The sequence below is a fragment of the Balaenoptera borealis genome (genome assembly GCF_965194805.1).
Source record: "Balaenoptera borealis genome assembly, chromosome: 13".
NCBI lineage: Eukaryota > Metazoa > Chordata > Mammalia > Artiodactyla > Balaenopteridae > Balaenoptera > Balaenoptera borealis.
In genome coordinates this window covers 51,802,941-51,827,897 of record NC_138870.1, presented here as the reverse complement: position 1 = coordinate 51,827,897, position 24,957 = coordinate 51,802,941, and the positions used below count along the sequence as shown (strand labels likewise).

At 36.2% G+C, this 24,957-nt stretch overlaps 1 protein-coding gene across 3 annotated transcripts in view; it reads left to right on the top strand.

Annotated features, from left to right (window-relative positions):
• Positions 1–24,957, top strand: part of TAFA2 (TAFA chemokine like family member 2) — a 587,396-nt gene that overhangs the window by 315,026 nt on the left and 247,413 nt on the right. The window contains exon 1 of one of the 3 annotated variants that reach the window (XM_082351309.1): positions 19,863–22,009. The exons of the other annotated variants lie outside the window; for them this stretch is intronic. The gene's annotated coding sequence lies outside the window, so the exon portion shown is untranslated. Of the gene's footprint in view, positions 1–19,862; positions 22,010–24,957 lie in introns of those variants that run through there. 3 annotated transcript variants of the gene reach the window in all.

Sequence of the window (24,957 nt, the reverse complement as noted above, 5' to 3'; positions counted from 1 at the left end):
AGCCTGGCTGAAAGAAAGACTGATGTTCACAAAAGTGGCTGTTTTGCATTGATTTATCTTATGGTGAGAGAGACAAAAGGAAAGAGTGGCCACATGTTCTAGGAAATGACAAAGACCTGTAGAATTAAACAAAGGCAACCAAGAGGAAACTAGGCTTTTAAAAAGAGTGACAGTTTTACTTCCTTGGTCTACCAAGTATAAGACGTACAAATACAGTTTTCTTCTTTTTAGAGGCCAGGTACAGGGTTACTGAATGAGTTTCACGAAAGAAGAGGTTTCAGTCAGAAATGGCTTGCTGACAGCAGCACGTTCATTATCTGGGCTTAGCAGTGGAAGACAGGATGTTCAGTGCATCCTTGGTGAACAATGCCAAACAGGAAAATCAAACAATAAGACATTTTTGTTTCATAATTTGCTAGAGCTTTTATAGTACTTCTAGTATTTCTAGTGTGGATGCAAAAAGACTAGACCATCTTTTAGGGAAGGAGATAATTAAAATTAAAAATGCTTTTTTAATATTAGCAATTTAGAACCATTTTAAAATTTGGAGATGAACTATTTGTCTGTTGATTTTGCTAAGAGGAGAATTGAAATGCTGATCACCTCAAGCATTTAATGAAGCTTGGGCAGAAAAGTGAGTCTTTCATTTGAACTAAAGTATATGTAGTTTATAAAGCAAATTCGTATGAAAAGTTGCAAAATGTTTTGTGCTTAGAAAGAATGGTTTTTAAATTATCTTATTGTTTTTTTTTTTATAATGTTTGAATCATAATAAATGTTGCTGACCAGACTCAAAGTAAAAGCTGATTTAGATGATACATGTGTGTTTCTTTAACGGCTAGGAGGGTCCATTTTATAATTGTTTTTATGATTTTTATTTTCAGAGTTATGTATGTTGCAAGATAAACTGAAGCATATTAAAAATTTTAAGAGTCTAACTGAGAGAAATCGATTCCAGTTTGGCAGCACTAAAGTGGAAGTGGTTAGGGACACTCTACCTACAGGAGCCGGGGGAAAGACTTAACAGAGGAAAGGTGTGGAAACAGAGAAAGGAAACTATTTGATTGGCTATGGTTTAATGCCTAGTTGGCTCTTTGTGATTGGTTGTCCTTAAGCTTAGATTTTGCAGCCCTGAGGCATTTACAGGCTTAGGTTTTGGTTTGGTTACATAGGCCCCCATGACATTTGAGCCACCTGGGTTTAACGGTCTCCTTGTCTCATTAACAATAACAACTCAGGTTGTTGAGAAAAACATCACCTTTTGATTGGGTAACTAGTTAGTCCAATAGTCAGTGCCGAGGTTGAAAGGTCAGATCATATCATCTTTGACTTTTTCAGCTGTGAAAGATTCTTCCAAGCCGGTGAAGAGGGAAAGTGATTATTAAAGGTTTAAGGCTACCAATATCTAGAATTGCACCTACCTCTGCATTAGAAACTGCAGATAATTTAGAAATCTCTTGGTTAATCTGGCTTCAGCCCAGGGATTTGCATTTATAACAGCTGCTAAATCCTCCCCAAATGGCTGGCTGTGTTGGGCAGGGGGAAATTTGCTCCCCTTTCCGTTCTTGAGTTCTTTTGGCTGGTCTAATAATTAAATTGACACAAGACAGATTCACACGTGAAAAAAAAATTTAATTGGTATGCACAGAAGTCTCATAGAAATGAGACCCCCAAAGTGACCAAAGCAGGCTGTTTGTATATCATTATTAGACAAAGAAACAGTTATTTGTGGAGATTTAACAAAACAGTTGGGCTGGTACTTGGACCAGCAGACTAATGAAGAAATAACAGTTTGTTTATGCAGCTTTCTTAGCTTTGAATTGTTTAACTCTGGTGATAAAGATGCTTTCTATCCTCTGCGTATAAGGAGGATACCTTCATATGAGTTTATTCCTGCATTCAGGGGGAAAGCAGGGGGTCAGAATTTTTTTTTTTTTTAATAAATTTTTTTCCTACTGGCTGTTTATCAAGTAACTTTAATTCGAAATAATGAATATGCCATTGAGGCATAAGGCGCAGCCTGCCCTGGGCCCCAGCAGCTGTATAGATGTTTGCACGTAACTTTGTCTTAAGCATATACTGTTAATTTGTGGTGCATGCCTAGCTGTTACGTAGATGAACTGATGATAACTGAGGCTTTCTTTTTTTTTTTAACCAGGCAATCAGTTTGCAAAAGGTAAAAAAACTTTCTCCCATTTATGTAGCACACGGGTTTTTTTCCCCAAAGGAAACTGCATTGATTAATAATTTAAATGCTAGTATCCTTGCAAGTCTATACTCACGTGTGCTGTGGAGACTGGATTACATTCTGCTGTGAGCATTGTGCAAAAGATCAGCTGTTCCGTGGCACTGCTGCTGTAACAGTGTGAATTGCACTTTTAATTTGTCTTCCCATCTGATGACACATCTAATTATACTTCATAAAATCTGTTTTAAATGATACTTAAACCTTCCATTGAAAGATATTTACATAAAAGCAAAGATTAAATAAACATTTAGAAGTTATATTGTCAAATCATCTTAATTCAACCATCCTTTCTGTTGCATTTGAAACGTAATATACATTTTGTTCTTACTGAGCTAATTTTCAACAAAACCAGAGTGGCCAGGAACTACTGATTAGAATGGGAGTGAGAGATGAGAGATGACCTTTACTTGCTTTGAAGTTATTCAGTCACTCAATTTACCTATCTGAGTATTTAGAAACCTTTTTCTACCACTAAAATTCTTTCTTTTTAAGTTTTCTTAGACTTACACATTTGGCAAGAGTAGCAAATAGGACAGGGGGATATTTTAATTATGTAGAGACTGAGAGATTCAATCAGACCTATTTAAATGCAGTGAGTTACATTTCTTTTTCTCCTTTTGTCTTGCTTAGTCTTTTTTAGATGCTGTCTTAATTTTTAATATTGTTAACGTAATAGCTGTTCTGCTTACTAGAGCATCATTATTTTTACATAATACACATTCTTGTTCTTTTCCTCCTGTTTTTTTTTGGAGAGTTTTAGTAAGAATTATTAAATTAAAAAATAAAGTTCTTGTTCCAGTCATCTAATGATTGTGTATTACAAGCCACATTGATTCTTAAACTTGGCTGTACGTTTGGAGCTTTAAAAAACAACTGATGACTGGCTCTCATCTCCCAAAGTTTATAATTTAATTAGTCTGGGGTGCAGCTAGGGTCTAGGGATTTTATAACTTCCCAGATGATCCTGGTGTGCAGCAAAGTCTGAGAGCTGCTGCTCACAAGGGCTAATCAGCTTTCCTTTAAGGAGTTCTGTATTAACACAGTGATTTCCAACCTGTCTGCACATTGGAATCACCTGGGGAACTTCAAAAAATAATGATGCCTGTGCCTCAAACCCAGAGGTTGTGATTCAATTGCTCTAGATGGTAGACTTGGATTTGGAATTTTTAAAAATCCCCATGTGATTCTAGAATGAAGATAAGTTTAGGAAACACTGTGTTAAACTGTAATTAAAAAATAATAATCTAAATGATATTTTCTAAGGAAATCAAACTTATCTATGTTTGCAACATGTATTCATCCTTGGAGGATACTTGATTAAAATGAGATATGAAATATTCTTTCCCCTTGATTGTTAATGTTATGTAAGTGAGAAAGTTAGAAGCACTTGGAACTCATAACATTTTTGTAGTGTACTTTTAATTTGCATTCCTATGTATGCTCCTAAGTAGAAGAAATGAACCCAAGTGACTTTTACTAACAGTATCTATAATCTATCTTTGATAGCTGTATTAAAAACATGCATTTATTTTAATGGGTATTATATGTTTGAAAGGGAAAAAAACCTGTTCTCTTATACGGTTCACATGAATATTTTTATCTTGGGATGATAATAGAGAAAGTGTTCTGCTTTCTGGTACTAGTATTTGAATGGAGCATTGGGGTAGGTGGGAAAATCATTTCTAAAGCATGAGTTACTTCATTTGGGTCACTTGATTTTTGTATAAGATACATCCTCTACTTCCTATTGTGGATTTGAACTATCTGTAATCCAGTTGATCCCGGTTTAATGGTTACCCCCTGACTTTCCCTCAGATATTTCTTGTATGCTTCTTTCTTTTGGCAGCTCATCCCCTGATGCCCAGCTGTTCCTCCAGATGATTTACTGCTGCCAATAATATTTATTCCCAAGTACCAGTTTGTTCTTAGGTATAAGTCATTTGCTCTTTTAGAGAAGCCATTCTACTCGTTCTCTTTCCATTACAGATTCTTCATTCTGTCTTATTTTTTACTGCTTAGTTCTTTCCCCATTTCTAGCTTCCCTAAGTTATCTAGACCTGATACCCTTATACCTTGCCCATCAGTCACGGTTTGGCCAAGAAAACAGAATCCAAGCTGTGAATTCTAACTGCAACGGTTTTAGTACAGGGACTTAGGATCCGTAGAACTTTGGGAGGACTGGGAGAGTAAAATTATTACCACGTGGGTGCATCTTCTAACTAAGCTAATTTAAGGTCCTCCCTTCTCAACTTGTCCTTTTCTATAGACCATGCTGATGCCTTAGCCCAGCTGCTTGATTTATTATTGAACATAACTTCTATTCCTCTATTAATTTATCTTCTCGTGAGCTTAATAACAAGACTGAGTATATTCAAGAGTATTGTATAATTTACCATTTTCTGATTCCTACCCATCTTTCAAGACCCAGGTAACTGTTATTTTTTTTTTTTTTTTAAGGAAGTCTCTCATCACCTTTTCTCATATGATTTTTCAATGAATATTCTATATCCATTGTCTTTGATTTCCACTTCTTATTTTTTTTCTTCTTTCCTAATTTTGTCACTCCTTATTTTGCCCTGCTTTCTATATCCTCCCATTTTCTTTTCATTTCTTTTTTTAAGTTCACTAATGACATGTTTTGCTATATCCAGTGACTTTTTTTCAATCTTGATTCATGTAGAACTAATGGGTCACTAGATGTTGTGGGTTACCCTCTCCTTTTTGAAATTCCTAGGGTTAAAAGCAGATGTGCCAGAAGAAATATTCTTTAGCTTGCTAGCTTTTTGTTTGTTTTACCTGTGTAGAATGAATCACTGAGGACCATTTTTTTCATCTCCTAAAATGCTTTTTGGATTTTTCTTCTCTGTTCGTAATGTAGCCATTCTAGTCTAGGTGTTCATGATGATTTTTGCAGGAACTTGCTAATTGGTGACTCTTGTTTCTGTAACCACTTCTCAACAACTCCTCTCTCCTGCTCCAGTAGGCACTTCATGCAGGTTTGTTAACTAATTATCTTAAAAAAAAGTGCTTCCATTATGTCATTTTCTTGCGGAAGACCTTAGTTTTTGTTGTCACCATACTCCTTTGACTGTTGTAAGGTCCTTCAGGCTCTGGGCTTGATCTGCCATTTAATTCTTAACACCGTAACTTCTGAAGAAAAACAATTCTTTTGGCTAAATTGGTTTATTTCTTATATTCCATATGTGTCATCCCTCCTTTGTTCATTTAAATCTTGCCCATCCTTTATAGCCAACTTTGTTCTTATCATATTTAACAAATTACAGCTTCTGACATTATATTTTTTCTTTTATGGCCATTATTTTTAAAAAGTCCAATATTTGGGAAACAAAAAATATTTAGATATAAATTTTATTAAGAAAATTTGATTCTTCCATCAATTTTTAGTTGCTAACAAGTTTTATCATGAATAATTTAACCATTATCATTTGTATTCTGATTTGATGAGATCTACCAGTAATCTCCATTATCAAATGGATAGTTGATTTATTTTTTATTGATTCTTTTTTTATTCTTAGTGCCAAGAAAAAAGGATATATATATATATATATATATATATATATATATATATATATATGAACAAAGACACAGGAATTTGGTGTACAACTGTGTTAAAATGGCAGAGTAAAAATATTCTTCTCTGGGTTGAAATGGTAGATCCCAAACTTCTGCATTGAGTCCATGATTCTTAACATGGCTGTCAAGGTCGTGTCAACTGGAAAACAAACAAACAAACAAAATGCACAATTTAAGAGCTGTGAGTTGAGTCTCTTCAGTGTCTTACTGAAGGACTATATCCCAGGAGACAGCCTCTTAGATAGCTCTGATAGAATGTTCTGTAGAGGTGGGGGGGGGGCGGGAGTTCAATATGTGTGTGATTTTGGCAGAGGGTACAAGTAATCAAGCACACATCTTGGTAGAAGGTTGCTGCTAGTCACAAGGAACAGATATCTTAGTTAATGCTTTTCTAAGTATGGGAAGATGTAAGAATTTGGGTTCATAAAATTTTTTCCTGAAAATATCTACTATCTGAAGGACTGTTCTGCCAGTTTTCCCAGAACACAGTACCTCATTCCTAATCTCTTCCCTGAATTCCTTTCTGGGTATGTTGAAGGTCAGTGACTTCAGTGGCTAATGACTTAATTCTTGTGGAACAGGTGGGAGTGACATTCCTCAGTTGGCAGTCTTTAACAGTTTGACTGTATCTTCCTTCCCATCCTATCTCCGATATTACATCTTTATTTGCCCTTTGCTTTAGCCATATTGGATTTCTTGACATCCTCTGAACATATTGCAATGTAATTTTTTCATGCATCTGTGCCTTTGTTCTCAGAATTTTCTCTGTATGGAATATTCCTTTGTCTCCTTCTTTGCCTGTGAACTTGTACTCTTTTACAAGGCCAAGTTCAAATGTGTATCGAGTTCTCTGATCCTTCAAGCTTAGTGAATATCTCCTTCCTTTGTGCCATTATATTATTATTTTTCTACCTTTTAAAAAGTATTTACCACATTATGTCATACATGTTTTCTCTATTAGACTATGAGTTCATTGGTGATCAGGTATATGTCTTCATTTATTTTTCACTCAGTATCTAGTAGATCTTTCACTTGAGATGCTTATGGATACATGCCTCTTTTGTACTGCTGTCTTACACAATGTGTAAAATAAGATTTGGGCAAGCAGACCAGGTCCTATATTTTTTAAGTAGTCTAATAGCCACAAGCTAGGTAAGGATTCTCCTCTTTAGTCATTGAATGTCTCCAGATAGTCTGTGTTAAATTGTAGGTTTTCATATCCTTTGTATAGTCTCACTGATGGATAATAGACTCTGAAGTTAGGAATAAAAAAAGTTTAAAGTATATTTTTTGAAAGAGATCTTTTTTTAACCTTAAAATTGTTTAATATATGAATATATCTTTTTCCTTAACAATAAATGTATATTGTTCAGTCATAAAGCATTTATGGATTACTTATGGTAACACTGTTATGCTAGAAACACTAGGGCACACCAACGTCATAAAGATGTTTCTTGACTTGAAGAGTTTCTAATTTATTTAGAAAGAAAAGGGAAAAAGAAATATGACTAGCTAAATGTTTCCTATATGGTAATCACTTTTTTGTGTATTTTATGTACATAATTCCTGTTAATACCTAAAATCACATTATTTCATTGATGAAGAAATGTGGCTCAAAGTGGTTCGTGAACTCACCCAGGGTAACCTAGATATCATCTCTAGTAGATGTGAGAGTTCATAGGGATATGAATTCTAGGACAAATTCCTTAACTTCTTTTTCTATCAGTTTCCTAATATAGTTAATTGAAATATTTATCCTCATACTAACTTGACTGAATATCATTGTTTCAGTGATTAACTAAGAAAATATGTGTGAAATGATTAGCACAGTGACTGGAACAGAGTGAACTCTCAAAAACTGGAAGTTATTATAATTATTATGATGATTAAATCATACAACCTGTAAAAAAAAATAAACAAGCAAAGCAGACATAATCTCCAAACAAACACAAGAAGCTCAAAATGCTGAATGTAGAATTTTAAGCAATGACACTGAGATTGAGGCCCATGTTGTGTGTCTCATATTTTTGTACAGTGGTTTAAAATGAACAAGGAGCTTTAACGTGCATTGTCGAGGCATGTAAAATGTAGGGGGCTGAAGCACAAGCTTATTATACCGTAATATGTGTGTAGAGTACTCTACGAGCTCAAAGAAAGTGATGTTTGGCTTGGAGAATGGAGTGAGGGAAAGTTAATAATACTGTCAGGGTTGTCATAGAAGTGCTGGTAGAGGGGTTATAGAAGATACACTGGGTAGGTAAAATAGCATGAGGAAAGGCCCAGAAATCAGAATAAGAAGTTGCATGTGGAAGAAGAAAATTAACACTGCCCAGCAGAAATGAAGGTTTTTAAAAATTTCATTTTCTAAATATCTAGCCATCTGTATAGCTACCTCAAAGAGCAGCTAGTGTTGGAAAGAGATAGGGAACATGTTTTCAGCATGTTTCAGTTGATAATATGTCTGTTAAGTGATGAATACCCACCGGACCAACGAGAAGATCTTAGTAAACAGTGGTTACTGTTTTATAACAAGATAAAACCATGACATTACTGGGCCAGGACCAAGATTGCAGAAATATGGGCCTGCAGACCTGTTTATGGGGTTTGTTGCTTGTGTGGATATCATATAGGGACTATTATCTTCTTCATTGGAGAATGGGTGACACTGGTGAATAGATTGTTTTCTCTTCATTCATATAATACTATACTCCATAAATCCTGACTGTAAGTGCATGTTAGTTTTCTTTCTTCTGATATTTTTTTCACTCCTCCTGCTACTATTTGTGATTACTTTTCTAGTTCTGAACTGAATGTTTGATATTCCAAAGGAGGACACTTCTATGAACACTATTTTGAATGGCTCAAGGAGTTTGTTAAGCTTTCACTTCAATTTCCAGCACCTTGCATTATTATAGATTGAAAAAACAGTACCAGTCTGCCAGTGTTTCTTGTGTATGTGGGCTGCTGGACGTGTTTCATTCAAAATGATAGAAAGAACAATGGGGGCATAATATTTGATTTTTGGTTCTTTAGAATCAAAAGATTCTTTAGATTTGATTCTTTTTTTTTTTTTAAACGTCCTTTACTTGAGAGCAAACAAACTTCATTTTTTAAAATTTGTTTATTTAATTTTATTTATTTTTGGCTGCACTGGGTCTTCGTCACTGCATGCGGGTCCTCTCCAGCTGCGGCGAGCAGGGACCACTCTTCGTTGCGGTGCGCGGGCCTACTGCTGTGGCCTCTCTTGTTGCAGAGCACGAGCTCCAGGCGCACGTGCCTCAGCAGTTGCAGCATGCGGGCTCAGTAGTTGTGGCACACGGGCTCAGCCGCTCTGCGGCATGCGGGATCCTCCCGGATCAGGGCCCAAATCCGCGTCCCCTGCATTGGCAGGTGGACTCCCAACCACTGCGCCACCACGGAAGCCCCTCTTTTTTTAAAAAAATAAATTTATTTATTTATTTTTAGCTGCACTGGGTCTTCGTTGCTGCGCGCGGGCTTTCTCTAGTTCCGGCGAGCGGGAGCTACTCTTTGTTGCGGTGTGTGGGCTTCTCATTCCGGTGGCTTCTCTTGTTGCGGAGCACAGGCTCTAGGCGTGCGGGCTTCAGTAGTTATGTGCAGGCTCAGTAGTTGTGGCTTGCAGGCTCTAGAGCGCAGGCTCAGTAGTTGTGGCGCACGGGCTTAGTTGCTCCTTGGCATGTGGGATCTTCCCAGACCAGGGATTGAGCCTGTGTCCCCTGCATTGGCAGGCAGATTCTTAACCACTGCGCTACCAGGGAAGTCTCCTAGATTTGATTCTTGAATCAAATCATTTCACTAAATACATAATAGATGGCTATTAGATTCTCTGTAACTTATCCTTTACATTTAAGTTACTGTATTTGAAAACTTTAAACTTCCTCTGGTATAGGACTTCTATGGGGCATGGTTATTCCCAGTTAATATGTTATTTCTTGGGAGCAAGTTAAGTCCTTGAGTTCTTCTTTGTAACCCCAATGAGCCTAGCACAGTCTTTATTTTTAGCAGGAGATTAATTAGTGTATCTTGATTGAATTAATTATTGTCTAGTTACCAAAAAGTACACATACTGTTCTGAAAACTTAACACAATAGAATATACACATAGAGAAAGATACATTCAAATATCACCTCCTCACTGAAGCCTGACCCACAAGAAATGATTAGGACCCTCTGTGACCCTCAACACTTCTCACATTTAATTTGGAGCAACTTAAAATTTTGTTTGTAATAATAGATGCATTTTTGTACCCAGGACAACTTGGGTATTATTCTCCCATACATCTACTGCTCATTTTTAAACTTAACACAATAGAATGTACACATAGAAAAAGATAGATATAGAGAAGCGTCTGCTTTATTGACTGGCAAAACATAAAGAATTTCATATTTGTTCTTGAAATCTCCCACTTTAGTGTTGTAAATGTGTCCACATAGTTTAAAACAAATGAGAAAGTAGAAAGTTAAAAGTTGTGTTAGCATAGCTGCAAATGAGAGCAAAATGGGCTCTCCTCCAAGCTCCCTTGAGACAGAATTATACCATGTAATGTGCATCTGCTCTCCTTGGATGCTACTGAGCTGAGCTCTTTGCCAATTTAATTCCATAAGTATTTATTGAACATTTATTATATTCTCAGGCATAACCTTGATGATGTGGATGATTTAAAAGATGATTAATACTAATTCACACCCCTTAGATTAAAAAAATGACAAAAAAGTGTTGGCTAGGGTGAGGAGAAATTGGAACACTTATGCACTGTTGGTATGAGTGTAAAATGATACAGCTGCTATGGAAAACAGTATGGTGGTTTCTCAAAAGGCTGAATATAGAATTACCATATGATCCAGCAATTACACTTCTTGGCATATATCCAGAAGAATTGAAAGCCGGGTCTTGAAATTTTGTATGCCCATATTCATAGCAACATTATTTGTAATAGCCAAAAGGTGGAAACAACCCAAGTGTCCACCCATGGATGAATAGATAAAATGTGGCATATACATATAATGGAATATGATTCAGCCTTAAAAAGGAAGGAAATGCTGACATATGCTACAACATGGATGAACCTGGAGGACCTTATACTAAGTGAAATAAGCCAGTCACAAGAAGAAGACATATACTGTGATTCCACTTAAATGAGGTATCTAGAATTGTCAAATTTATGGAGACAGAAAGTAGAAAGATAGTTTCCAGTGGTTGGGGGTAGAAGGGAATGGGAAGTTATTGTTTAATGGGTATAGAGTTTCAGTTTTGCAAGATAAAATGAGTTCTGGAGATTTGTTGTACAACAATGTGAATGTACTTAACACTACTGTACACTTTAAAATGATGAAGGTAAAAATTGTTTTGTATATTTAACAGCCTCCCCTACACACACACACCCACCCCAATTAAGACACTGTTCCTGCCTTTAAATGCTTTACAATCTCTTAGTGGTGATGAGGTGAATGAGGTTATACTTACTTGAGTGGAAAACTAAAGGATAAGGAGCTAGCTAGATATAGAGCAGAGTCTTAAATTACTTTTCAGGAGTTTGGGTTAAAATATGAAGCTAAGCAGGAATTACTGGAAGTTTTATATTAAATGTAAAATACATGATCTTTAACAGTAAACAATGAATGAATGAAGAATGAATGTAGCATTTGGTGGGTTTTAATGTAAATCAATAAACGTAGTGAAAGTATTGTTGTAATCAGCAAAGTTCAAATTATTGAATTCTAGTGAAAGAAAAAACCAGTAAGTAGCTAAGTTTTTTGTCATTAGAGGGCTTAAGTATTCTGAAATTAAAATGGAGTTGAATGCTGTCTTCTGTTTGTGGAGAAAACACTAGACCTACTTATTTCAAGTAGGTAACAACATAAAACCAAATAAATTTGGGGAATCTTTCTAATCAAAGCATTTTATGCTATAGAAAAGATTGAGACAAACATAGAAGGTGACCAGGACTTTATTTTTAAAACAAACAAAATAACTAGTCACATGGAGAACCTGAAATATACTGAATTACGTGGCTGGAGAAGTAAAAAGACCAGCTCTGTAAACTTGGTGTCATAGGACCTGCTGTGTATCTCTACACTGCCATTCATTGCTTTTGTGACCTAATAAGTAGGAGGTCCTCATCCTCTTTAGAACATAATTTCTTAACCTGTAAAATGAGGGGGAGGAAGGTTTTCCCCACTGACATTAAAGTTATGTAAAAACACTATGGAATATAAGGTGTTATGTCAAGCTGAAAGCTCCCGGAAAACAGAAGTGAAGGTTTAACTCTAGAGTAAAATTTTGATTAGAAACCATATTATCTCATCAGCCAAGATGATCACAGTTTCATAGCATTAATATTGGACAGAGAATATATATCCAAGTAAAAATTATAGGCCCAAGTTGATAGCAAATACAGAAAGGAGCAAAGAAGAGTTCTGGTTTTTTTGTTTTCATCAGGTTGTACATGCTTATGAGATGTTGTAAATGTTTAGCAAGGCAAGTTTGAGATTGGAAGGTTTTTTTGGTTAAACAGGACTAAGTGGCTATAATTTAAAAAAAGCACAAGGATAATTTTTAAAATATCTGGAAATGTATAATTGACTGAATCATACAATTGATTATATAGGTAAACACTGATTTCTATAATTGGAGGATGCACTACTTCCCGTCATGTGGGTAACAGCAATGAGTATATGGGAGGGGGAACTAGAAGACCAGATTCCAGTCCTTGTACAATCACTCTCTGAGCTGTTCAGTCTATTTCTTCATCTGAGAAATGAGATTAATAATAAAGCATTTCTCACAGGGTAGTTGTGAAGATAAAATGAATCAATATAAATTTAGTGAACCATAAAACTCTATTCAGCAGACATATTTAGCACCAAAAATGTGCCCAGCAGAGTGTTAGTTATTGGAGATACAATGATAATTGGATGTAGCTTGTGTCCTTAAAGAATTCACAATATAATGTCTGGGCACCTTATTGTGCTGTCTTGTTGCCATTTAGAGATGTGTGCAGAGTGATTTTGCAGCACAGAGGAAGGAGCATTGAACCCAGAGATATTTTCTAGAGAAAGATATTGAAGATAGAATCATAGTATAAAACAACACACAGATTTTAGTTATTAAGATTTACACCCATAAAGTGGTGAATGATAAAGAAATTACCAAGTTATTTAAATACGAAATTTGAAATGTGAAATTAAAAATAAAAATATGAAATTAAAAATTAAATAAAACAAATCCAGCACACAAACCAGCCATGTTATTATTGGATAAAAAGTAATGCACTGAAACTTTTGATAAACTGTAAATTTATGAGATAATTCAAGGCTTTAAAGAAAAAGCAGAAATGCCTACTTCTGACTGAAGAAGAAATATGTGGATACCAAGTAATAATACATGAAATTTGTTTACTCAGTCCATATATTTATTAGATATCTCAGGATAGACATTCTGTTCTTCCACCTCCACACAAAGGCATAATGGTTGATGATAATATGGTGGACATAATCCTAGGGTCAACTTCAGGGCCCATATTGTTGTTCTATTTATTCCTACTAATAAAGCATATATCTGAGATGTATATTTATATTGAATAAAAGCAACTCATAGAATTAATAATAGAATTTGGTAAGTTAGCAAAATATTCATCACATAAACAAAAGTAATCAATTTATTTTCTTTATTCTAGTAAGAGATACCTAGAAACACAACTTTTATAATAGTGACAAAATTGTAAAATACTTAGAAGTAAATTTATCCAGAGGAGTAGCAGACCTATGCAAACAAAATAATGACATATAATTAAAACCATAAAGCAAACTTTGAATAAAGGAATAAACATATCATATTCTTAGATGGGTGAGGCATATAATGAAAATGTCAACTTTCCCCAAATTAACATATATATTTAATACAATTTCTTCGGGAATCCCAAAAGATTAATTTTTTTAACTGGATAAAATGATTTTATAGTTCATATGGAAGAGTAAATGGTTGAGAACAGTCAATAAAAATGTGAAAAAGAAGACTATGGAGGCATTTTTCATATCAGATAAAAGAGCTTGCTATAAGCCCTCTGTAATCAAATCATTATAAGAATAGATGAATGGATTAGTAAAAAAGAAGAGAATAGTGAAAATGGTAAATATAAGGAATTAATATTCACAAACATGGTGGCTTCAGTTTCTTCTGGAAGAGAATAAAAATGGATCCCTTTCTTACGCCATATACAAAAATAAATTTCACACAGATTAAAATGTAAAAAGTTAAATGTATAAATGACTCAAAAAATATAGGGGTTAGGGAAAACTCCTTAACCAAGATGAATAACCTACTCATTATGTACAAAGAAAAAAGAAAAGTTTTATTTAATCGCTTAAAAATTGAAAACCTATGTATGGAAAACAAAAAAAAAATTGATAAACACACAATAGACCTGGAAAATATATGTAGTCATGGTGATTAATATTTATATAATTAAGAAAATTTGCAAGACGAAGGTAAACAGCCCAAGAAAAATGGGAAAATATTATGAATATATGATTCACAGAAGAGCAAATACAAATGGTCAACAAACATAGGAAAGGATGCTCAAATCTAAATGTAGAAAAATGGAAATGAAAGTAAAAATGAGATATAACTTCATAAATATTTGAATAGCAAAATTTGAGAGAGACTAGTAATACAAATTATTGGTAGGGATATAGAAAAAAAGGTTATTCATATATTGCTGATGGAAATAGCCACTTCAGAGGTCGTTTGAAAAAAATTAGGATTGTAGTGTTGGGAATTTATACCATAGAAATAAAAGCACCTAAAAGCACCTACTTATAAGTAAATATTTATTAAGGCATTTTGTCCTGTTGAAAATCAGAAAATAAAGTACCCATCAGTAACATATATATATATATATATATATATGTATGTATGTATGTATATATATGTATGTATGTATGTATGTATAGTTTGGAATACTATGCAGCCATTAAAAAGAAAATATTTGTGTCATAACTTGGAGAGATTTCCATAAGATATTATTGTGTTAAGAAAAGAGAAGTTTAATAATATGGCTCATTTTTGATAAAACAATGAAAGGCAAATTGTATATATGTATCTGTACATATATTTGTGTGCACATGTAAGTCTGTATAGGATTATGTGAGAAAATAAGAAAGAATACACACTTAGGTTGGCTGAGGATCAAGGGTGGGGTGCTGTTGTAGATGGAGGCTGGAGGAGATGGGTGAAGGGTAAGGGGATGTGGGAAGCTGAGTAAAAAGGGAAATGATAAAAAGAACACTGCCCTTCCCAAAAGTGTGAGCCACATTTATGCATTTATATGTGTGTATGTATGCATAATTAAAAGTGTTAGCAAACTAAAGAAGAAATTATCAAAATGTGAGTGAGAGAAATGGTACTCACAGGTAACTATGAATTTGCCTACATTTGCAAAAGAAGTCATTTATAAATTTTAATGTTTTATTTTTGTAACGAATTACTTGTGATCCATCTCAAAACTCAAGCCACAGTTAAGAATCACTATTCTGAAGCAGGGGTTTCCCATATTTTTCATCTCATAGCACATGTAGGAAATATTTGCTTGGAACACTGGGGCATTGGAGGAGGCTGTAGCTCAGACCAGATGTGCCGAGTGTCTCTGCGCTCCTGGAAGCCACGTGCTCTGCTGTCCAGGGGGAGAGATTCTCTTTCAGAGAACCACAGAGTTAAGGTGTCGTTGTGGCTCTTCAGAATGCTGTGATTTCTATTTTAATAATCGATTACTTTCTATTTTACTTAACCAGGAATCCTATTGTTACATATGGATTATATTAGCTCATGCTAAGTTTTTAAAAACTGGGTTACAAATCTTTATATCCCATAGCCCAGATTTCTCCCCTGGGTAACATATTCTCAAAACAAGCATTGCATGAATGCTGAAGAAAGAGATGTCTATGGTTCATTCATTCTTAATATTTAATTTTTCAAGAATTAACTTCTGAATTTTATCTTTCCAACTGAACTTAGAATTTTGCCAGGAACACTCTAATATAATAAGGGAATCATGTTTGCCAAATGTCTCAGCCAAGATTGCTTTCTACTTTTTTTTTTTTTAATAAATTTATTTATTTAATTTATTTATTTTTGGCTGCGTTGGGTCTTCGTTGCTACGCGCGGGTTTTCTCTCCGAGAGGCGAGCAGGGGCTACTCTGCGTCGCAGTGTGCGGGCTTCTCATTGCGGTGGCTCCTCTTGTTGCGGAGCACGGGCTCTAGGCTCTTGGGCTTCAGTAGTTGTGGCTCGCAGGCTCTAGAGTGCAGGCTCAGTAGTTGTGGCGCACAGGCTTAGTTGCTCCATGGTGCTTTCCACTGTTAATTACAGAAAACCTGGCTATGCTAGTTTAATATTTCTCACATAACAGGAAGTCTGGAGGAAGCAGCCCAGAGTTGCATCAAGAGTTACATGTTTTCAACAATATCCTGGGCTCTTTCTTTCTGTTCCACCATCTTTAGCATGTGGCTTTCATCCGCATGGTCAAAATTAGGATTCATTGTGTTCAGAAAGAAGTGGGAGAGGGAGGCAGTGCCTACATTTGAAAAGTAAAAACAGTCCCAAAACTTTCCAGTGGACTTTCTTTTATGTGTTGTTGTTCAGAACCATGTAACATGTCATACCCAGCAACAAGGGAGATTTAAACTTTTAGCTGAATACATGGTAACAAAGACTCTTTGACCAAACTTTAGTTAGGCTCCTCTGAGCCCTCTTCTTGACTAGTCCTCGACTTTGGCCCCCATCCTGTTTTCAGTCTGCCCAGCCCAGTGTCAGCAATAAATCCTGTTAAGTCATTTTAGTGAGAATTCCCCCACTCTTGATATTTGATCACATTCCTCATCCCCCATCTTTGATGTACAAATCCTTGACTTGTCTTTAGCAAGAATCCTATTAGGTTAGTTTAGCAAGAATCCTCTTATCTTTGATGTTTCCTCTCTATAATTTTTTATCCACTGGCCCCCTCAACTCTGTTCTTTGCCTATAAATCCCCAGCTGTCTTTGCCGTATTTGGAATTGAGTCCGATCTCTGTCTCCTGTTGCAATATCCCTATTACTATCGTCTTGGATAACCTCTTCCTTATTATTTGAACAAATGTCAGAATAATTTTTTCTTTAACAATGGCCACTCTGTACAGAAGAAGGATTCTGTTAGCTAAGAAGAGAAGAATGGATGTGGAGAAGGAACTAACAGTGCCTGCGATACCAAATGTCTTATTCTAAACACTAGTCATTTATTTATATTTGAGGAGCAAATGTGACGTGAAGTATAAATCCTTGTGACTTTGGGACTTTTACATTTAACTTCCATCTCTGTCAGTGATATACCTGGGAATTCAGTAACATAAAGCTTATAGAACTTTCTACCTACATATCTTGCAGGAGTATTGTGAAGTTTAATTAGCTAATGGTTATAAAATGATTTGAAGAAAGTTACTGAAAGTACATAATGCTTTGTTAGATAATGTGCGAGTAATTTCACAGAATCTGGATAACTGTCAAGTAATTAAAGGCAAATGCACTGTAGATGCTGTTATGTGATTTCCATTAGTGCTCATCAGAGGTTGTCACACCCATTGAGGAAAGCAGATCTCATACTGTTCTGAAATGTTTTTTGAAAAATCCTTACTCCTCTTTTAAAATCACTTTCACCATCTGCTGGTAAAAGAATTGAGATGACTGCCTGTGAACTTAGCAATTAAATATGCTAATACAGTAGCTGGAGAAAATGTCACACCTGTTTTTAAAAAACAACAACAACAGACAAAACAAAATTCCACTACCACCCCCAAACCAAAAAACACACCATCTGGTTTTCTGTGAAAACAAAACTTCAGATTCTTAAAAAAAAAACCCAACTACATTTTCAAGTATCATTATGTATACTGAAAATGTATCCCTCTTAATTTCTCAAAAAATTGGCATTTCAAGTCAAAGAGTCAGCAAACCAATATTAGTGTGTGTTTTCCTTCCTCTTTTTGGATTTCAAGAAGATGGAGGAAGGGAAGAAACATGATTGTGAAAGAATTGTTTAATTTTACTTTGTCAGTGAAATCTTTAATCCACCTACAAAAGACACGTATCTGTCTCTATTGAAGACATATTAGTTGTTGAAAATGAGCATGTATAAATCCAATAAAGGGGTACATTGCTAAAGAATTCTTTACTTTATAAAAGAATCTACTGAGACAGAATGCAATAAAATGGAGTCCTTTGACCCTGACAGGGGTTCCTGAAAATCTTTAGCAAGTACAGGACAAAAACAATTTTTAAAAAATCTAACTAGCTACCCTTCATAAATTAGTAGGCTACTAGAACCTAGCTTTCTGGTCATTGTTATTCATGTGTTAATGTCTGCCACTAAATCTCATGTTCTCATCTTAACAGAGAAATTGTGATTGAGACTAAATTAAAATATTTGTATATATTATTGAGCTATTTAAATTTTAAAATCACTAAAATTATATCATTAAATTTGGGACCTTATGAGGGCTTCCTGGCACCAGGAAAACTGATATAAATAAAATCAGCATATGTGCTTGCTTGATTCATGGTTCAGTCACCATATCTACTACTCCAATGTCCAGTGTGAGAACCATGCAACGCTGTAAATTAAGCAGTTTGTGAAATCAATGGATTTCCAATTTTGTAGTCCCTTCCAGAAAAACTCAACCCTCCTCTTCACTATATATTAAATTTAAAGTTAATTTGATACACATTTTGATTAAATTTAATCTTTCTAGAAACATCTATTGTATGAAGGTAAATATAGGGTAATATTGTACTTTGTTTTTTTGTCTAAATAATATAGTCAACATGTGTGCACAACCAATCTATGTTAATTCTTTCTCTAAATTAAGCAATGACTATCAGCTAGTAAGGTCATAATCCAGATATTTTATTACTCTAATAATATGTGGAATTTAAGACACTATTTTTAGTAAAACTAATATTATTTCCAGGTACTGTAATCTACTACATCGAGACCCTCAATATAACCTTTACTGGAATGATGATGTGTATGTATTCAGGGAAGGTTATATTACCCTGGTACTTGTGAGCTTCTTAGAGCTATAAAATAAATGAAGACTTCAAGTTAATAAATCTTTTCTGTGGTTTAATGATTTCATGTAGGTCAACGAACCCTGAAATAAGGCTTGCTCCAGAAAAAAAATTCAAGTGGAAATATCTGTGTGGTAATGTAATAGCTAGAGATTTTTTTTTTTGTCCTAGTTTCTAATACTAAAAGTTGCCTAGCATCATTTACGTACACGAGTTTCCCTTTTTGCACCAAATTGAAATTACATTTAACACTGTAGTAAGTAGCTAAGCCAAAGAGAATTAAGCACCATTTGGACAGAGTTTTAGAAAGGTTGCTGATTATCTTCTCTGTCTACTTTCCTCACCAAAATCATATTGTCTTTTCAGCTCAATGCACCCCACCTATATATCTCCAAGCAGTAATACCAAAGGTATGTCTCCAAGCAGCATTACCAAAGGTATTTTGTGCATAGAGTTCCCCCACCAAAGGGGAACGCATGCTAATAGATGAGCTGGGTCAGAAGGGGAGACTAATGCCCCGAGGCTGCTCTTCAGGGGTAAGGCTGGAGGAACAGGCAGCCACGGTCTCTTTGGTTTAGACACCTCACAGATGCTGGGAGGAACAGCTGGCCATGAGGATGTGCAATGGAATGGCGCATTCAGGCTGCTGTGGCCTTGGACCTTGGCAGACGTAGCTTTGGGGCCCCAGGGTTCTGGGCCAGAAGCCCTTGTGGCTGCTCTGGGGCTCTTCTGGCTCCTGGAAGGCTGTAGATTTTCAGTTTACGCATGCGCAGCTCACCCCCAGTTCTGGCCTTGGGCACTTCTTCTCTGGCTAAGCGGCTAAGCGTTCAGATCACAGCCCTTTCACGCATCTGGCCTGTCCTCTGGGGCGAGGCCCCTCGGCACTGACTTTGATGTGGGGGTGAGGAGTGTTGAAGGGGGGTCATGGAGGAGGATTGGTGTGTGCATGAGAGGTGGTATGAGCCAGACGCTTTCCAGATGATTCTGTGAAGAGGGGTCTCTGGCCCCACCCACACACCCAGCTGTTTCTCGTCTGATGACTCCCCTGCTGGGCCCCTGTAATTTTGCAAGATCCTGTGAGATTGGGCTTCCTTTGGGAAGATTGATCACGGCTGCAGTGTTTCCACCTGATTAAGCGGTTTTCTGAGTTGTTTTTGATCCTCTGGGCATCCCAACCTATCCTCTCCCTGTCCTTTCATCAGGACCCAAAAAGGAAAAAGAAAAAACAATTTATAGGGTTAAAGTAGGATACACATAGGAAAAATATTGATTGACCATGGTCTAACCTATACTATAAATGAGATGCCTCTTGTTTTCTAAGCAATTAACTTGAATTTAGATTTATGTATTACAAACTCCAAATGCTACCTAAGTGGTATTCCACTCTCCCTTTCCACCTCACCAAAAAAAAAAGTAAAATAAATGTTCTCTCTAGAATCTTGAGGGGACTTTTCAAAAACCCGTATTAGTTCCCATCAGTAGCTCTGCAGTTGCTTTAAAGTCATACTTTAACTTCAGTGTCTTCATTAAACTAATTTCTAAACCTTTATTTCTAAGTAAGTTCAGGTAATGGTAGATCTAAGAAAGTAGGACCTTTGTTAATATGCTTTTCAAAAATGCTCATGTAGTGACTTATCAGTGAAATACCTATTTCTGTGACTGATTTTGTCACACTTTGTCCTCTCTGTGTCTCTGTGACATATGACTTTCTGTGGTATTGAAACCACACAACTCAGACTGGGACTTGAACCCATTGTCTTTTAATTGAAATCACACACCTTGGCTCAGGACTTAATGAAGCTCAAGTTCTTTATGCCTCATCGCAGAAAGAATCCAATAAGAGACAAAATGATAGGTAAGAAGTGGTTTATTTATAGGGGTACACATTCCATAGACAGAATGCAGTCTGTCTCAAAAGGCTAGAATGGCTCTAGGGTGTGGGGTCGTCTGGGAAAGTGAGAGCCAACCCGTAATATGGGGTGGTTAGTTTTTATGGGCTGGGTAATTTCATAGGCTAATAAGTGGGATGATGATTCCAATTATTTCAGGGAAGGGGCAGGGATTTCCAGGATTTGGGCCACAGCCCATTTTTTGTCCTCTTATGGTCAGCCTTGGAACTGTCATGGCACCTGTGGGTGTGTCATTTAACATATGCTAGTGAATTACAATTAGCATATAATGAGACTCAAGGTCTACTGGAAGTCAAATCTTCTGCCATCTTGGACCTAGTTGGTTCTAACCAGTTTATGTCGTATCCTCAATGGCTATGTCATTCTTTTAAAGGTTGTGTCCTGCTCCTTTCCCTCCTGTTTCAGTACTACATTTGTCCGACTGTGCCCTCATGTTTTGCTGAGGAAGACACTCACGCAGGCTCCCCCAATATTACAGAAGTCATGAAGCTGTTATATCCTGTGTGTTACTAACAAATAACTTACTAGCTGAAGTCACTGCTTATTAATCATACACATTTGTGTGTGTGTGTGTGTAGGCTAAAATCCCACAGAGATGTAGCAAATAAATAATGATGGAAGCTGTGAGAAATGTGAATTTTTCAGTGAGTGATTGGCAGTAGTTATTAGTCTCAGGGAAAAGCTGAACATAGCTGCATTTCATTTGTTCTTATCCTACAGTGTAACTTCGTTGAAATTACACCTTTTCTGAGTTACTGTTACTCAACTATTTTCCTGACTTGAAAGCCAGTGCTAACTTGTACCTGTTTTCCAATGGATTAGCATCTTTTGCCTTTAACTTCTTGTTACAAAGACCTATAATTCAACTGAAATAACCACCTGAAAAATACAGACTAGGTGGATGGTAGTAATACAAAGTTACAGGACTTTTTCTAAGGGGAGTGTCATTTTTTCTTTGGAAAATGCAAACATACAATGCCTTTGCATAGTGCTTTCAGGTGGGGGCAATGGGTTCTCAGGACACTGGAGTAGCGAAATCTTTATTTAGTGTTTCTCTAACCTCCAGAAGAGCCTTATTGCTTCATGGAGAAATGATAAACATGAACAGGAGAAGGGATGAAGAGACACTCTATAGTTTTGCTTTGGGTAAGTGTTTGTGCTTTATTATTGACTACTAAAGTAAGTACAAATCTAGCTAGACTTGTCTTGTCTTATACTAGTCTCCTGGTACTCTGTGTTCTAGCTAAACTTCTTCCCCCCAGCCCTCTCAGTATGCTCAATTCTTCCAATACGTGTAACTCTTCTTTGCCTTAGTTATACTGTGTCTTTAATATAGAACTTTCCTCGTACTATTTCCACTTGTCATAATTCTTTTTATCTTTCAAGGTCCATTTAAAATATCACCTCCTGTGTGAATACCTTTCTTATCTCCTTCATCAGATATGTTCTTTATCTCTCATTTGGACTTCTAAAATAATTTGTTTGTACTTCTCATGGAGGTTTATAGTCTACCTTATCTACTCTTTATTTTTGTTCCTATCTCATTCCTTCCCATGGAATACTGTAAAATAATGAAAACAGAAGCCATGTATTAAATTTATTTAAGTACCCAACCAACAAGAATTTAAGGCCACTTAATTAAGCAGAAATTGTATATAGATCCATATGTAAAATAGCTCCAGAAGATTCATGTAATAGTAACCATTTTCTCAAAATTCACATTACTTAAGTAAAATTACTTGTGAAAGACATAACCTTGTGCCAGTCAGAATAAAATGACATTTAAAAATTGGTCTTGGTTCTCTGGGCTATTTTAACAGATCATATTTTTCTATTTTTACAAAATATAAAGGAGGAGAAATGATCTAATAAAGTTCATCTTGGGTGCAAAACCAAAAACACTTGGCTTTTTTATGGCCACATAAATAATCAAATATATATAGAAACTTACTTAGGGAGTATGCCTGATTCTGGGACATGTAAATGATTTCTCTTAAACTATCATATATCTCATAAATTCTCTGTAGCTTTAGATATACAATTTGTAAGGCAATGAAAAGAATACTAAAGATTAACAAATTAGGAAACTGTTACTGAACCAAACTTGGGTCTGCTTGCTCACGAGCACTAAAGCCAATCTACCGATTGTGGTGAAGGAAAGTGCAGCATTTATTATAAGGTGATCTACAAAGAGTCTGGGACAGATATGATCAAAAAGCCCAAACTCCCCATTGGGTTTCAGGAAAGCATTTTTAAAGGCCAGGTGAGGGAGGGAAGTCTCAGGGTATGTGGATTAGCTCATACACAATTCTCCAGCTGGTTGATGGTGAGGTAACAGGGCCCTGTCACAGGGGTTAACATTGGCAATCCTTAGGCTCCAGTAGGCCTGGGGGCTATATGCTCATGGTCATTAAGTAGTTAAATTTGGTGGAGGTTTTGGCATCTGTAAAACAACTCAGGAAATGTGCATCAGATACTATTATCTAGGTACTTCAGCAAGGAGCTAAAGCAGAGGATATGGGGGAGGGGGTCTGTGCCAGGGAGGCCCCATAGGGTCTTGTTCCATTACAAAATCATGGTGTAGATAAATGAATATGTGAATGAAAAAATGTTGCCTGCCATATCAGTGAACAAAGGATGTTGCAGCCATCAGGCCACTACAACTGCCTCCCCTCACCCCCCACAGTGAGCCCTGAGGGAACTCAGGATGGGAAAGAACAGGATGCAGGCTCTAGATAGCTAAGGTGTATATCAAAGGAATGATGTCAGTGAGCCAGACTCTTCCATCTTTCCAAACATAGAAAAGTCTCATTAACTTGAGAGAGCTCATTAACTTGAGATGTCTGCTTGTCTTTAATTAACAGTAATCTTTTGATGTTCCAACTACCTGGTCTTTGCTGGAAAAACCCCTGTATATGCTGGCTCCTCCCTAACCTCTTCAGACAAGTCCCTCAGGGCTATTCTGAGAGGCTGCCTCCCCGGCTTGAAGTCCTCAGAAAGTCTGACAAATAAAACATAATTTTCAACTTTTAGGTTGCGCTGTTTTTTTTTTTTTTTTTCAATCGACAAATATATGTATGTAGAAATATTCTGTAAATAGCAGAGTGTAAGTATTGTGTTTCTGAAAGCCTTTCTGTTTCCAGTGGGCTTATCTTTGTCAGTTCTTGGAGTTTTTGGTTTGATCCCAGGAAGATAAGGATTTAGCAACTGGAAATCTAGGGAAGAATAAATTAATTTGAGTCAATTTCAAAAAAAAAAAAGAGACTTAAGAAACTTGACCACAAGAACAAGGAATAAAAATATAAAACTTCAGAAAGGGACATGCAAGGCAAACTGAAGGTGGAAAAAAATGATATAAACCTTTAGCATTTAATATTTTTTATAGTCCCTTTTTTTTTTTTTCCACTGAACGTCTTCTTCATTATTACCTAATAGAGAAAAATGATTATCTAATGAAAGCACTGAAATATAGATTGACAGCTTGGGCATTGTTGCCTTAGAGAGTCTCTGGTGGAAAATGGGCAGCACAGGTATCTGTCATGGTTCCATCTGTCTGCCTTCCTGTCAATCATCACCTAGATAGATGGTAGCATTTGCAGAGACTTGAGACTAGTCATGTGTGCACAAAGAAGGAAGTGGGGGAAAATGTGGCAGGAGAGCTGAGAAACATTTTCATTGTCAATCCATTTTCCTCACCACTCAGCCACCAGTAACACCAGGAAGAAGTCAAATTGCTACTCTGGGTTTGGCCTTCTTGGGTTATTACATTACTTAAAATCCTTTGCATTTTTTCTCAAGTGTGTATTAGTTAAGCTATATTTAACTTATTTTTTCTTCTTATGAGGTAAATATTGCAGCTTACAGAAATCTGATTGAAGCCTTAAACGTTAAGACCAACTAATTTCTGTAATAGGTGCAAATAGTGATTAGTTTGGCAGAGGAGTTAACCATGAATTCCAAGAATGGAGACCTGGTTGGGGGGCGGGGAAAGCATTTATTTGGGGTTTGTTAGGGCTGTAGCCCAGGAGACACAGATCCAAGGAGTACTTGAATCCTGTGCTGCCAGACCGCAAGATGGAGGGAACTTATAAAGG